This window comes from Mirounga angustirostris, unplaced genomic scaffold (assembly GCF_029215605.1).
Source record: "Mirounga angustirostris isolate CCGP_5_RB_7025 unplaced genomic scaffold, mMirAng1.0.hap1 SCAF_3, whole genome shotgun sequence".
Classification (NCBI taxonomy): domain Eukaryota; kingdom Metazoa; phylum Chordata; class Mammalia; order Carnivora; family Phocidae; genus Mirounga; species Mirounga angustirostris.
In genome coordinates, this window is record NW_026991711.1 from 146,001,785 (window position 1) to 146,016,536 (window position 14,752).

Genomic DNA, 14,752 nt, shown 5'->3' on the forward strand with positions numbered 1-14,752 from the left:
TTGACAGAGAGAGAGAGAGAGCGCACACAAGCAGGGGGAATGGCAGGCAGAGAGAGAGAGGGGGAGAAGGAGACTCCCCGCTGAGCAGGGAGCCCCATGCAGGCGGGGTTGGATCCCAGGACTGTGGGATCATGACCTGAGCTGAAGGCAGACGCTTAACCGACTGAGCCACCCAGGCGCCCCTATTTTTAGTATTGTAGACTGCTTGATGTATCTCATAATTGAAAAGAATCACTTTATGTGATAATTTCTTCTGATCATGAAGAAATTATTGAGACAATTGAGGACATCTTGAAATTTGCTTGGAATCCCTTTGGGAATGTGATTGGGCATGAATTATTAATTACTTATTCTTTTAGATCCAGCCTTATTTGGCATCAGGAATCTGGGAAATTTCTCCATTACATTATGGATGATTTTGCTTATAAAAAGTACTGTAGAGTTGTTAAGATACAAACTTTGGAGTCAGACCTGACCCTTTCCTAGTCATGACAATTGAAATAATATGGTATATATAATTGGTATGTAGTATAATATGGTATTTAATTGATTATGTATGTAATTATGTGTATAATTGATTTTTTAAGTTAGACATCACAAATTTTAAAATGTTAAACATTGAACCAGTAATTAATTACAACATTATGGGTAAGTGCTTGAGTAGAGGCAACTATGAAATGATACAGTAGCATAAAGGGGTGTGACAAGCTCCCTGAAGGAGAATAGGAAAGTTTCACAGAATGCATAGCTTGGATTTAGACCTAAATGAATAATTATTTAATGAATTCATACCCAATCACATTCCCAAAAGGACTCAAAGCAAATTGCAAAATATATAACAATACAGCAAAGTAAACAATAAAAAGACAAATCTAGTCATGAGTAGAAAATAAGGTTTGAATAATAAGATGGAGCCAGAGGGGAGACTCTGAATGCAAAACTACATGCCATAAAATCCTACACATTTGCCCATTCTATTTAGTATTTTCTCTTTCACTTTCTCTCTCTCTCTAAAGAGGGGATTCAGGGAATGGGGAATGGTAAGACAATCTGTTTTTAAAAATGATTTATTTAAATTGAAGTATAATTAACATAATCTTATATTAGTTTCAGGTGTACAACATATTGATTCGACAATTCTGTACATTCCTCAGTGCTTACTGCAATAAGTGTAGTCACCGCATAATGTTATAATATTATTGACTATTGTATGCAGAATGGATTGAGAGTGGAGGCAGGGGGCAAGGCTGGATGTGGAGAAGCCAGGAAACCAATTAAGAAGCCCTTGGGATAATTCAGTTATGTGTAACGAGGGTCTGAACGAGGGGCAATAGTACAGTGAGGGGGCAGATTCGGATTCCAATGAAATCAAGACTGCTTTCACTTGTGGGATTTTGTTCTTTTTGTGTTTTTGTTTTTATTTTTTTCCCCTCAATGGCCATTCTTGTTGTTGTTCAGTAGCTACTGCTAGGGGGGCCACAGATCTGATATTCTGGTAATTTATGCATTATATTTTGGGCTATAGCCTCAATGACAATTACTGCACGACAATCAAAATTAAGTAGGGTATGTTGTGTTCATCTGGTGGTGCTGCTTAAGAGGGGTAAAAATTTCTTAAGGTAATAACAACTTCGATTTCTACCATAAGAGCATGGATCTGCTCTTGATCCCCTTAAACTAAATGAGTAGTTTTGCTTCATCTCTGAAATTATGAAACGTGGGCACTTACCCTGTTTGTAATTGTTGAGAGCCTATGGCTTGGTGATACTGAAATTTGCAGTTATAATTTCACTTTTAATAACTTGTTCAGACTTAAATAGACATCTAAAAAGAAGAGAAAACGTAGATACTGTCATAGTGTGTAACACACAATGTAAAGTGACTTCAGTTCAGGAGATTGGCCAAAAATTGGTTAACGCATCTTGAGGTGGGATAGGCGTAAAAGGAGTTGGGTTAAGAGTCCAACAAAGTTCTCTGGAGGGTGATTTTTCTAATCATCCCACACTTTCCCTCCCCATTATGCCTTTGTCCCACCTTACTTTGTCGCTTCCCTTTATAAACACGAGTGTGCCTGGACCGAATTTAAGTTGTGAGAAAGTTACACGAGGTTTCAAGTATTAATGACTTGTTAGGTCATTATTTTGAAACAGCAAAAGGAAAAGAGAGAACATTATGAGAGAAAAATAGTATTGCACAAAAATTTCATGGCAAAAGTGCCTCTGTTTAATGATTTGTAAAAGAAGTAGGAAGTGTTTTCAATGAAAACTGCTAATTATTTTGGTTTTCCATATTGAAAACCTGTGATGTTGTTTAAATGTCTCTGTTCATTAGTTTACTCTGCGACACTGGTACGTTTGTTTGCTTTAAGTGGTTTTTCAGTTCTCTGCATCAAATAAGAGTGATACCGTGATTGAGGAGTTAAAGTTTTTTGGAAATTATGGCAGTAGTCTCTTGACCATGAGAATCAATGACTTTTAAGTTGTGCTATTCAGGATGAGAAATATATTCCAATCATCCTTTGGTCTTGTATTTCATTTATCATCATTTATCTTGGAAGACGGTTCTTTTTTTCTGTTTTGTCAGAAACATCCACAAATCAAATAATTATTGATATACACTTGGTGACTTATGTCTAAAATAAATTTAAAGGTTACTAAGGAAATTAACCTTGGTAACAGTTTTTTTTTTGCCATGCTAATGGCTCTTAAGGAATGATTTAGTTGTGCATGTCTGTGGCAGGCCGCTCAATGACACTGCTGTTCAAACCAGAAAGGGACAAGGTTGTAAGGTCAAAGACCAGAAATAGCATGTTCTATCACACTCAAATTTGACAAGTTCAAGAATTTTTGGAGCCCAGAGTTTTCTTAAGTTTGATCACAATAGGGATTGTGAATTTATGGACTCTGATTTTTTTTTTTTCTTTTTCTTCCTGCTGTCTGCTTTGCTTTTGCTTGCTGCTGAATTATTATTGCTTCTTCTTTTCTTCCCACAAGCCCTTTAGTATGTGGTATAGGGATGCAGGAGAGTTTACAGCTGGGCTCATAAACACTTCTTACCTGAGTCCCTGCTGCAGATTTAGGTGTGCTGATTGATCTCCTATCTAGAGTCCAAGGCCTCTGTAGCTATCTAACATGTTCTGTCTGCCCTCATTGGCTGTCTTCTCGCCCCTTACCCAAATGAAAGTAGAATGTGATTCAGCAGACAGTGCATGTGTCACAGAAGGCAGACCCAGATCTGCCTCAGAAGATATACCACCCAGGTAATTCTGCTATCCCAGGTGTGTGACCCTGTTTCTTAACAGTGACTCTTCGGCATTTACTCTAGAATTTATGGACAAAGACCTCCTGCTCATCAGGTCCTTTCAGAAATGGCAATAAAATATTAGCAATCAGGGAAGAGTAAATCTAGACTGTAAATGAGTGATTCCTCAGGAGCTAAGTCAAATAGAGATGGGACAGTGTATACCTATTTTGTGCTCTGTGCTTTTTCATAAAAGTCTTGTTCAAGGAATTCCTTTACTTCTCTGTCTTTTCACTTTGTTGTGCTCTCTGCCAGGTTTGCTCACCTTTCAGATTTGCTAGACTGCTTGCTCTTTTACACATTTGACATCATCCCAGGTTAGACTGTCTCCAAGAAGGCCTAAGAATTTTCTAGGTGGAATGGCAATGTAACTGGTAAGGAAGGAAAGGGAATGACCGCAAGCCGTGATTTTGCTAATGCATAGAAAAAAACTTTAAGTAGGTATTATATTTCTTGGATGAACCCATCCAAGCACCCTTTTCTCTGTGCTAAGAAAGGCATTTATTTTCCCTTTTCTCATTACATGTTTACATAGTCACTATGGATGGCTCATGTGTTGTCTTCTAATTCTGAAACATAAAATTGTACCCCCAACAAGAGGAGAAAACTTCCTTTTACAGATTTCAAAACACCAAAGTGGCACTTGTAAGATGTTTTATAAAAAACATCTCTATCAGTTGACACTAGTTCTCGCTGCCTGTTGAACACAGTCTGTACTATCTCTCAGATCTGTGTTTGTCTGTGTTAGCCGAATTCGCAGGCACACACTCTCTGTAGAGGGAGAAACATAGCCCCTGCAGCTCCGATTACATGGTCCTCAAGTTAATGGTCTTACAGGAACCTAGAGTGCCTTTACAGGAAGCTTTCACAGAAGTTTCACATTTTTGATTGTCCTGGCTTGGGGTGTATGTTTCTTCCTAGGGCTGGGTCAGCCTCACCTGAATCATTGAACCAAAGCAGATTACTATGGGGAAAGTGATTCCCCAAAGGAAGAGCATTCTAGGTAGACCGATCAAGGTCTTCTTCAATAAATATGATAAAAATGGGGATAACTGGATGAGGTTATTAAGAACAAAATGAAGTATGAAAAACTCAAACCAGACTCAGCAGCTGATATGAGGGTGATCTTAATGTAGGTTGTTTTCTGCCCCACTGTGATGAAAAGACTCTTGGGGCCTCACAGTTTTATAGGACTCCAAATGAGAACATTTCTTTTATCTGATATAGAATATATGAATAGCATTTCAACTTATATTTACTGAGTATTTTTTTCCCTTCTAAGGCAGTGGTCTTCAGTATGGAAAAATAATAGATTAAGGCTTCCAAATTTAGATAACATAGAATTATTAATTTTGTTTGATTTCTGTAGGCTAGAAAGTAGGTTGATACAAATTGAGAAAATGTGTCTTAACAGTTTCCAATGGTGAATGAGTATAGCCAGCCTTATTCAGCATAATAAAGGCAGAGAATTAATGGCTAGTTGATAGTTATTTGCATTTGTAAATGTTTAAATGAGTGCTTTGAAAAGTTCTACTAGATTGTAACCATCCTTGTGGAGTAAGCAACTCTTGTTACACTTGTCCGCATGCACGCACATACACTCACACTCATAGAGCTCAGAGTCTTTTTCCTAACCTAAGAAGGAAAGGAATAGAAAAGAAACAGTTTTGTTACTTAGTTCTCTGGGAAGGAGATGACTGGGACAGGAGGATGAAGTCCCGTAGTGACTGAGCTGCTCTGAGAGGGGGTTGAGGGTAGGAGAAAGGCAGCTGACCTTTTCCATCTCTCAACAGTGTCTCCGTAACTCCCAGGAGTCACAGCATACAGTTTGCCAAGCACTGAAATTAAGATCAGTGATGGGATTTGAAGCACTTTATAGCATTACTCATAAGTAATTCTGTGAGATGGACTCATCTGTGTTTTTCATTTATGTGCGTGTAGGGATGACTAAAAATATTTGACATTTGCTGCTATAGGCATCCATGTAGTATTGACTAGTCAGAGCAGACTCCATCTATAAACATCTGGAACACCTTGCAGGTATGCTTCAACTGGATATCAAATATGCAAAGCTATGCAGAAGGCCTATTAATAAGTATTTTTATCTATTAAAATGCATACTTTAGCTCTGTTTCCGTCTGTTTCATTGATATCAAAATCATTTCTAGTAAAAAGTTGTATTGGGAATTTTGTAGTGTCCTGGCTATTGAAAGCATAACATATATAATTTGTATGTATTTGTATTTATATTAATTAATATAATTAAACATTATACCTAAAGACTGTCTTCTTGGAACATTAATTATCTAACTAAATGATTAATAATTAAGTCCACAGATATTTTGGGGTGCCTGGGTGGTGCAGTTGGTTGGTGGCCGACTCTTGGTTTTGGCTCAGGTCATGATCTCAGGGTCGTGATCTCAGGGCCCTGATGTCAGGGTAGTGGGATTGAGCTCCGCATTGGGCTCCATGGTCAGTGCAGAGTCTGCTTAAGATTCTCACTTCCTCTGTCCCTCCCCTTTGCATGCTCTCTCTCAAATCAATCAATCAATCAATCAATCAATCTTTAAAAAAATAAAAAGTCCACAAATATTTTTAGGTTCCTACTGTGGGCCAAGCTATGTTGGTCTCTGGGTATACAACAAGAAGGATAAGGTTGCTGCCCCCATGGACCTTACAGCTTCAGTAGGGAGATGGATAACAGTTCCAAAGCACAGTAATACATATTGGCTTGAGGAAGCTCAGGGAGCTATGAAGACTGTGTGTGTATGTGTATGTGTGTGTGTGTGTGTGTTGGGGGGCTGGGGAGAGGTCATATAATATGCTCCTGGGATCAAGGAAGACTTCATGGGAGAGATGATAACTAAACTGTGACTAAAGGATGCATCAAGACATGGGAAGCATAGAGGAAAAGGGCAATGGAAGGAGAGGTTCAAGCATGTATAAAGTTCTAGAAACAGAATAAAAGAACTTCAATAACCTGGAAATGGCTTGATATCTCCTAAGATATCAAGTGACTCCTGATAAGAAAAATGGGAAAATTATTATATTTAAACTTTTTCCTCCTTACTGTCCCCACCCTGTAATATTTGTTTGTTGTTTTTTACACTCTCAAGGTGCATAACTTTATAGCCTGTTCTGTAAACAGAATTCCATCTGTTTGTCCTCAGTTTCTACATCATAAGTAAGAGTGTGTAGTAGCACATACAGGTAAAAAGAAATATTTTCACTCATCTCCTGGTTTATGCCTCTCCTCCTTAGCTCGTTCTGTCTCTTTGACCTGGATTGTCCTTTCTCTTCTTAGTCAACTGGAAGATCTACACATCTTTCAGGATTTGGATCAGATGTTCTATCTTTACCAAAATTTCAGGGAAAGCCGATTACTGTATCTAGGATACAGTTTTCTCATATCAGCTGTAATGCTTTATACCTCATGTAGTGTGTACATTATTTGGCAGCAGGTGCATTATCATCCCATTATTGAGTAATGTCTATCACAGCATGGATGTTAGGGGTTCATGGTACCTCCCGCCTCTCCTTTTTTCTTTCTTTCTTTTTTTTTTTTTTTGAATTTTGCTGTGTACACAAAAGGCTTACTACCTAAATGTGAATAGTATTGCTTTTGTTGCTTTCTTCCAATATCTCAAAAAAACTGGATTGGGGAACAAGGCTTGGATCTGGAATTTTATGAGGGACTTTCTACTCCCTAACCATTGAATTGGATATAAGTTTTGTATTGTGGGTCCATCCTCACTTTATCATTCAGTCATGGGCAAATAGGCAATAAACCCCAGGGCTGGACATAGGTAGTGAAAAGCATGATAGGAAGTGAGGGGCCAACTTCTTGCCTTTAGGCATAATAGCCCTGTTCACCAGTAAAACATGAATGTCAGAAATGTCAATGTCAAGGGATGTCAGTTCTGACCAGTCCAATTAGTCATCCCTTCTTCAATGCTAAAATGATCATTTGCAAACAGATTTTCTCAGCATATATGTAATTATCTATACTTAGTAATGGAAAAGCTGTAAATGCCATTGAAGTAAAATCTGGAATATTATACGCTGTTGGATGGATAATAGGATTTGATGAGTTTTTTTGAAGATTTTATTTATATGAGAGAGAAAGAGAGAGACAGAGAAAGAGAGAGTGAGCACAAGCAGGGAGAGAGGCAGGGAGAGGGAGAAACAGACTCCCCGCTGAGCAGGGAGCCCGACGTGGGGCTTGATCCCAGGACCCTGAGATCACCACCTGAGCGGAAGGCAGATGCTTAACCATCTGAGCCACCCAGGCGCTCCTGGATTTGATGATTTAAATTGTCTTCCAACCCGGAGAATCTATGTTCCTTTTATCTTTGACATTCATTTCACCTAAAATTATTTAATGTCTTTGGGATTTGGTGGGTCTGGACCAAGGAGTATTCTAATTCATGGAAAGGGAATGAATTTATGGGGAAATACTGTTGCTCTGAAGTTTGTTTTCTTTCACTCAATATTTGACCTTGTTGCAGGATAGGGGTAGACTGGTGCAAACTGTAACCAAACACTGTAGATAGCAATGTACATGCATGAACACTGAAGAAGCTTTTGCTCAGTGAGAAGCTATGAGCTATAACTGTCAGATAATGCTGATTGTGATTTTGGAGAATAATCTAAAATAGACAAAACTTGATCTTTTGCCTGAAATATACAAAGCTAGATACTAATTCTTAAAATATAGCATGTTTAGTTAAGATTGGGGATAAATGATCTCATTGATTGCTGTGTACTTAGCAAATAATTTCAGATGTAGTAAGACATGAGAGTGCTTAGTCTTGCCTTGAAGATGTATAGCAATCACATTTCTTCTTGCTTATTTATTTGTTTATTTATAACTGTTCTATTTAGGCTAGATTGATGGGCACTGAAGGAATCATGAGCGGTGGAGGGGTGAGCTAAAGTGCCAATCCAACCTTTGGTGTGTGCTTTTGTTTTTACTGAGAATTATTTTCAGTCATTATGTTTCAAAGTTCATTTTAATTTTATGTATTATAGCAACAGTTGATATTTTTCTGGTACCACTAATTCAGTGTTTCATGAAAGCAATTCTAGGTTTGTTGGTCATATTACTGTAAATAGACTGATACAGAGCACAGTGAAAATGCTAAAACTACATACATTGTGGCTTAAACCTGTAATAACAGTATTTTGTAGAAATATGTAAAATGTTACATACCTTTTAAAATTAAGTTAAGAAAAAATATCTTATTTATTTAGCAATTTTGAGTTAACGGAATTAAATAGATCAACACATTCACTGTTGGAGAATTATATACAACCTTGTAAAGTTTTAAGCTCTTCCTATTTTTTGAAAAATGTTCATGTAAGAAATATTTTTCAGAAAAATGGAAAACTCTTTGGCTCATTATATGTTGTTGTATATTGTCCCTCATGGCCTTATCTAATTTTTTTCTGGATGACTCCATTGAAATTGCTTCAGCAAACTTGCCAGGTAAGAACTTTACATAGATTGATGATAACCTATAAAGAAAAGTTCTTTAGTAGACATATCTATGCTCTTTTCTTTTATTTAATTAAAAAATATCTTTCTATTATGAAGTATAGCACTCACAGGGACAAGGGCAAAAAACATCAAAGTATAGTTATAATGAACTGTTAGAAAGCTGTAACATGTCCTAGGTCAAAAATTAGAACATCAACGGCTTTCAAGAAGCTGCTCCTCCCAGATATTCCCTGTGTTAGCTAGAGGATATCACTATCCTGACTTTTGTGATCAACTTGCCCTTGCTTTTCTTTATTGTTTAACCACATATGTCTGCTTTCCTGGACAATATAGTTTTTGAAATTTATGTAAATGGAACTACACTGCATATGTAATATTTTTGTGCCTTGTTCTTTTTTATTCAGTATCATATTTAAAATTTATTGATCTTTTACTTCATTTTGAGAGATTTTAATTGTCTTCCATGTGAAATAATTGTCAGGATTGACTGGAATTTATTCTTATGTATCATTAGCAGGTATTTGTTTCACTTCAAGTTTTGGTCCTCTAGGTGATTGTTTTAATGTACAATTACATATAGACTCTCATTTACTTGCCATGATCCTGATTCATTTGTAGAGGATTTTTGATTGCTATTTTTTCTAGCTCTTGGATTATCATATAAATTTATAGAGTGAAAAGATCTTGAACAGAAGGGAAAGAAATAGATGTTGCCCTTTGAAATGATTGAATAAACTTACTAGAGAAGCATATGGTATGAAGTATGGCATGAAAGGAGTTGACTGATAACAACAAGGTTTCAGGGAATAGGGTGTCTGTTTAGTTTCGAAAGGAGAATCAAGAAAGGAAGAAAAACAGTTGGCATCTTTATGTTTAGTAACCTTTTAGCTTTTTTTGCTTAGAAAATTCAGCATTCTGCCAAAACAGCTGCAAATTTATGACAGTCCTAGAGAAATAAGTAATTGTGACTGAAGGATTTTTTTACCTAGAATCCTTTTATATAAGGTATGTGATTATGTTTGGAGCCTAAGTGTATATCTTATGGAAAAAAGAAAAGTAAGAGCAGGTTTTTATTTTTTCTTTTTAACTAGGACAGTCCTATTGTTGACAGCAGGTTGAGTCCACAAATCCACAAATATTTCACCCTACATATTTTGAGATGCTGCCTGTGGAGTCCCAGCATAAAGATTTGGCTGACAATTTGTTCAATCAAGTGAGTGATGAAAACAATATTGGAAATTCAGTTGGAGAAGAAGGGTAAAATAAAACATGAGATTCCATTAAAATAAAGTTATTGTTGTTTTTTATTAGAGAGAGAGAGTGTGCAGGAGTGGGGGGAGGGATAGAGGGAGAGGATCTCAACAGACTCTGTGCTGAGTGCAAAACCTGATGTAGAACTTGATCTCATGACCCTGAGATCATGACCTGAGCTGAAATCAAGAGTTGGACGCTCAACTGACTGAGCCACCCTGGTGCCCCCAAATAAAGTTATTGTTAATTAAATTCCAACTTTCTCTCTTTATTCTCTGCTTTTATAAGTGGAACTACCATCCACCCAGTCCCTCAAGTCAGAAATAAGGAGTCATTCTAGACTTACCTTCTTTAGTTTATGTACTACCAACTATCAAAATCTATTGCTTCTTTCTCATAAACATTAGCATACCTCCTTCATGTTCTCCATTGCTACTACCTCAGTTTTGGGAAGCATTTCTCATCTAGTTGCTTGCAATTTTTATTTATTTATTTTTGCCTCCTTTCAAAAGATCCTTTATCTTAGGTATTTTCAGAGGGAAAATTCTTTTTTTTAATTGAATTTTAATTGACACACAATATTATATTAGTTTCAGATGTACAAGATAGCGATTCAATATTTCAATACATTACAAAATGATCACTATGATATATCTAGTTACCATCTGTCCACCATATGAAGTTATTACAATATTATTGGCTATATTCCCGTATGCTGTATATTACATCCTGGTGACTTATTTTATAACTGGAAGTTTGTACCTCTTAATCCCCTTCACCTATTTTGCCTATCCCCCATCCCCTTCTCTGGCAACCTGTTTGTTCTCTGTATTATGAGTATATTTCTGTTTTGTTAGTTCATTTGTTTTTAAGTTACATATATAAGAGAAATATATGATATTTGTCTTTGACTTATTTCACTTAGCATATTATCCTCTAGGTCCATCCATATTGTCACAAATGACAAGATTTCATTCTTTTTTATGACTTATATTTTATATAATATATATTTATGTATATATACACATATACACAAACAGGTTTTAACACAGGGTGGTCAGAACATGCTTTCTGGTGCTAGCAGGCTAGAGGATGAGCACCAACAATGACACCCACTGTCAGCAACAATTAGGATGAGATGGCAAAATTGGCATCCTCTAGCACTTCTGTCCCAGATAAAGTCTCTGTAGGTTCCTGCCTCTTTGGCATCCACTTTAAAATTAATAAGTTTGTCCCCCTTACTTATGGTCTAGGTGTTCAATCTGTTGCTTTTGTGCTGGATCTCAGGGTGAGTGAGTTTCCTCATTGGCCCTTTAAGAGTGGGATCTCCATTCTCTACAGTTTGATGATTCTCCTGGTCTTATTCCCTATAGATTTTCAAAACCAGATGTTTTGGGTCTTGTCCTTCTGGTGCCAGCCCTCAGGATTGGGGTCCCTGGTGTGGGTCACAATCTCTTCATTCTTGGAGGGAGTGTTTCATATTTTTGGGATCCATCTCACTTGTGGGGGTCACTTCAGCTGGGGTGGGTCCTGACAAGGCTGTGTCTCTAACTCTTTTACCTTTCTCCATGCTTCTCTTTTGTCTTTTGTTGTGGAGGTGCTGTTTATCTAGTTCTCAGTTTCTTTTCATAGGAAAATTCTTCCATATTTATCTGTAAATTTGTTGTGTCTATGGGAGGAGGTGAGTTCTGGTTCTTCCTATGTTGCCATCTTGAACCCAGTCTTGGAGGGAAGATTCCGAACTAATCTTAGCTTGACACTTTTTTGTTTAAAATCAGTGTTTCCTGTTTAAATTCCCTCTTCACCTTCAGGATAAAGTCCAAGTTTGATCTCCTCAGCTGTAAAAACAAGACTCATCCCTTGTCACTTCCCCCCATACACGCGTCAGCCATATCAAAGGACATGTACCATGATCTTTCTTGCCTTAGTCCTATTATACATCGCCTTTAATTTAAACATCCTATCACTCTCTTTCACTTGGCTAATTCTCACTCATCATTTAAGATTGAAATCAAGTGACTTTAGGGAACTTTCTTCTAACCATTCAGTTTGTCTTAGGAGCACCTGCTTTGCATTTTACATTTCCTATGCTTAAGTCCATTATGGAGCTTTCCATAATATAACTGTGTGTTCCTCATGTCTGTCTCTGTGACTTGTCTTAGCTTCTAGAGGTCAGCCTGTATGCCAAGTGTTAGGACCGATATGGGATATAGTGGATACTCACTATATGCATGCAGGGGTCTGGTGAATGCGTGGAAGCAGAACCATCCCCAAGCATGAGGAAAAGACCTTCCCAGCCAGAGAGCTGTGTGCCTTTGAGCCCTTTTGGAGAACAGCCTCACCTCGTATTATCCCAACTCACAGAAACTTTACTGATCATTTATTTTTTCCTTTTTTTCTCTTTTCTTCTATCCCTTTCTGGTTCTATTTAATTTACTAAGTGGATCCCTTGCTCAGGCAGTTGTAATTGAAATTGTTATTGAAATTCTTAAAGCATTTGGAAATGACCCATGTTTTATACATGACATGCTCAAGCATTGAAATGTGTTCACATATGATGTTACCTTTATTGCAGAAAATATTTTAACATTATCATATAAATCACTACCACTTACATTGTAATTTCATTATTTCTTAAATCAATATCTAGAGCCATACAACATTTTAAGATCTTCTTTTCATATTTTTCAATGCTGGATTATTATAAAGAATGAAACTTGTGCTTTGATTTATAAGAACCAGAAAACAGTCTCTAGAAATTGGTGTTGGAATTTCTCACATAGAAATTTGCTTTCCTCTTCATACAAATATTTCTCTTCTACTTTCTTTATATTATAGTGGAATGTCACTTTTGTTGCATGCTTACATGCTACTTGTTTTGATTTAGAATTTTTTTTTCTAAAAACAAAAAATATTACGATCTTATTAAAAGCTAAAATTAGATTTGTTTGGTTTTTTTAATTAGCTTTACCTAAAATTATTAGTAGCAAGCAAAAATTCATACAAAATACTTTAGAGAGCTCAAATTAAAATCATGTTTATATTCTGTCAAAGACCATGATCTGTTCTTTGAGAATCTTCTGTTGTTTTGCTTAACTCTGCTAGTACATTTTATATTTTGCCTAAACTAAATTGTTTTAACATTAGGTGGTACTCCCATTAGACTGGTTGCGAGATTAAGTTTACACATGTTTCAGCAAGATACTTCCTCTTTGGTCCTATCAAGAAAATCTCATGTATAATCTTTGAAATATTTTCAAGAGTATTATCACCAAAAGCATGATTGTGGCTATGTCTTCTTGGAACAAATTTATATTGTGTGCTGTACATGGCCAATAGAATGCTCCTGGAATTTTGGCCCAAATTCTGGCTTATATGAATTTTCTTTATCAACCGTCTTAGCACAACTATCCTAGGCTTGCCCTGGACAATATTTTGAATCAGTGACTAAAACGGAAGTCCATTTATTTTCTTTACCTAAGTTGCAGTTTGTACTTTTTTTAAATTAAGTTTTTAATTTTAATTTCAGTATAGCTAACATACAGTGTTGTATTAATTTCAGGTGTACAATAAAGTGATTCAACAATTCTGTATATTACTCAGTGCTCATCATGATACATGTATTCTTTAATCCCCATCACCTATTTCACTCATCCCCATAACCACCTCCCCTCTGGTAACCATCAGTTTGTTCTCTAGTTAGGAGTCTGTTTCTTGGTTAGCCTCTCTCTCTGTCCCTTTTTTCCCCCTGTGCTTGTTTGTTTTGTTTCTTAAATGTCACATGAGTGAAATCATATGGTATTTGTCTTTCTCTGGCTTATTTTGCTTAGCATTATACTGTCTAGCTCTATCCATGTCATTGCAAATGACAAGATTCCATTCTTTTTTTTTTCTTAAAGATTTTATTTATTTGACAGCGAGAGAGGGAACACAAGCAGGGGAAGTAGGAGAGGGAGAAGCAGGCTTCCCGCCAAGCAGGGAGCCCGATGTGGGGCTCGATCCCAGGACCCTGGGACCATGACCTGAGCTGAAGGCAGATGCATAATGACTGAGCCACCCAGGTGCCCTGATTCCATTCTTTTTTATGGCTGAATAATATTCCATTACACACACACACACACACACAACATCTCTTTTTTATCCATTCATCTATCAGTGGACACTTGGTCTGTTTCCATAATTTGGCCATTATGCTGCAGTAAACATAGGGGTGCATGTATCTGTTTGAATTAGTGTTTTTGTATTTTTTTGTAGTGTGATTACTGGATCATAGGGTAGTTCTATTTATAGATTTTTGAGGAACCTCCATACTGTTTTCCATAGTGGCTGCACCAGTTTGCATTTTTACCAGCAGTGCAAGGGGGTTCCTTTTTCTCTACATCCTCACTGACACTTGTTTCTTATGTTTTTGATTTTAGCCATTCTGACTGGTGTGAGGTGATATCCCATTGTAGTTTTGATTTGCATTTCCTTGATAATGAGTGATGATGATGAGCATCTTTTCATGTATCTATTGGCCATCTGGATGTCTTCTTTGGAGAACTGTCTGTTCATGTCTTCTGCCCATTTTTAATTTGATTATTTGTTTTTTCGTTGTTGAGGTGTATAAGTTCTTTATTATGTTTTGGATACTAACCCTTTATTGGATATGTCATTTGCAAATATCTTCTCCCATTCAGTAGGTTGCCTTTTGATGTTGTT